Source organism: Bison bison, unplaced genomic scaffold (assembly GCF_000754665.1).
Source record: "Bison bison bison isolate TAMUID 2011002044 unplaced genomic scaffold, Bison_UMD1.0 scf7180017864217, whole genome shotgun sequence".
In the NCBI taxonomy this organism is placed as follows: domain Eukaryota; kingdom Metazoa; phylum Chordata; class Mammalia; order Artiodactyla; family Bovidae; genus Bison; species Bison bison.
The window spans coordinates 3,771,226-3,773,037 of NW_011494789.1; positions in this window are offsets into that span (position 1 = coordinate 3,771,226).

The window sequence follows — 1,812 nt, forward strand, 5'->3', positions numbered from 1 at the left end:
TTTTTTTTTTTTTTTTTTTTTTTTTTTTTTTTTATCTCTTATTGAAATATTCCTTCAGACAGATACAAAAATCATAATTTTTCAGCCTGATGAATTTTCACAGAGTGTACACTCTTACAACCAGTACCCAAATCCACGATGTTTTCAGTGCCTCAGAAGTCCCTCTGATGGCCCTCTCTACAGCTACCCACACATCTTCCTGCTGAGGGTAATTACTGTCCGGTCATTTGATTTTTAAGGATGCTTTTAGGAGTCCAACTGTGGAAGGCCTATCCATGAGAACTTGAACTTCAAAGCCAGGGGAGAAGCAGCATAGAACACTGGTTCTTCAGTTTTGGGGGGACTTTGTTTAAGAATGTAATAGAAGCTGTGTACTCTCTAGGGAAGTAAAGTATATCTATGTAAAAATTTGCCTACAATTTCAAGCTATTTGAGTACTTTAGAACTAGAGTTTAAAGATATATTCCTTTTTAGATGAAACACCTGTCATATTTTATTGAGAAACTGATTTATAAGTCTTTCTCAAGCTAGTTCAGGGTCTCAGTATATATTCCTGGAGAGTTACATGCAGGTTGAATTTTTATACTGAATTTTTGAGGATGATGAAAGACAGTGAATGACTATTACGCATTTAATGTCCTGTCTTACACACATGCAAGGAAGTACAAGATGTGATGTCCTATTTTCAGGGGCCTTGCATGGTAATGAGATACTGAACCTGGGTTGAGTTGTGAATTTGTAGTGAGACATTGTTTTTGTCAACATATCCTTGAATGAAGGAACTGTTGCTTCCATCACCTTTACCCCATTCCAGTACATCTGAGTTTGTGCCTCACACTGAAAGTGAGTTACTCATGGTGGCAGGAAATTTTCACTGAAATGAGATTGGTACCCAGGAGTCCATATCAAAATCTGCAGAAAGGAGAGGAAATGTCAAAAATTGAGTCTTAAGTGTATCTGATATTTGCATCCATGGTTCCTTACCCCATCATACGTGTTTGTGCACACACACACAGAGACACACATACACACTCGTACTGTCATGAATGGAAAGGACACGTTTGAGAGAGGACAGCATTGGAAACTTCATGCTAGCATTGATTGGACTTTTAGCTTCTAACCATTTTACATGATTTCATTTAATGTTCACAGCAACTCTACACAGTAGGTATTATACAGATCATAGTGATGTTCCTTGAAATAGGCTGATGAAAGGACCTGGTATCTCTGGAAGATTTAGGTTACAGTGTGGTGGTGGTTCTTGCACACCTTACTGGTGGGGGACCTTGGTTGGGGGTAAGCAAAAGGGTGATACAAACGTTTATGGAATATCTGTTACGTGCCAGCACCACGCTAAGCCCTTGATATGTGTTATGCCATTTAATTGGGCAACTCATTTAGTCTCCTTGAACCTGAATTAGGTGCTCTCTTAAGTCCCTTACAGACTTCCCTGGTGGCTCAGATGGAAAGAATTTGCCTGCAATGCAGGAGACCCAGGTTCGATCCCTGGGTCAGGAAGAGCCCCTGGAGAAGGGATTGGCAACCCACTCCAGTAGTCTTACCTGGAGAACTCCATGGACAAAGGAGCCTGTTGGGCTACGATCCACAGGTTGACAAAGTCCGACACAGCTGAGCAACTGGCACTTAAGTCCCTTACAGGCTACCCAGGTGGCACTAGTGGTAAAGAATTCGCCTGCCAACACAGGAGGGGCAAGAGACACAGATTCATTCGATCCCTGGGTTTAGAGGATCCCTTGGAGGAGGAACTGGCAACCCACTCCAGTATTCTTACCTGGAAAATCCCATGGACAG